Source organism: Antrostomus carolinensis, unplaced genomic scaffold (genome assembly GCF_000700745.2).
Source record: "Antrostomus carolinensis isolate BGI_N321 unplaced genomic scaffold, ASM70074v2 scaffold34554, whole genome shotgun sequence".
NCBI classification, from domain to species: domain Eukaryota; kingdom Metazoa; phylum Chordata; class Aves; order Caprimulgiformes; family Caprimulgidae; genus Antrostomus; species Antrostomus carolinensis.
This window is the reverse complement of record NW_010310860.1, coordinates 1-223: the sequence shown is the minus strand read 5'-3', so window position 1 is coordinate 223 and position 223 is coordinate 1.

Here is a 223-nt window from a genome sequence, read left to right as displayed (position 1 = left end):
GCCCTGCATGGTCACACACAGGTTTCCTTTTGCTGGCCAGTAATGCCTGCCTCCAAAAAACATTTGAGGATGACCAGAAGCTTTGGGTGTGCTGGAAACCCTGCGTGAGGGACAATGTCCCACTCCCAGTGCCCACCACCAAGAGGAGAGCGAGTTGGGGCTGTTGGCACAGCAAAGAGTATACCTCTTCCCTGGAGAAAGTGCTGAAAGATCAGCCCAGGGT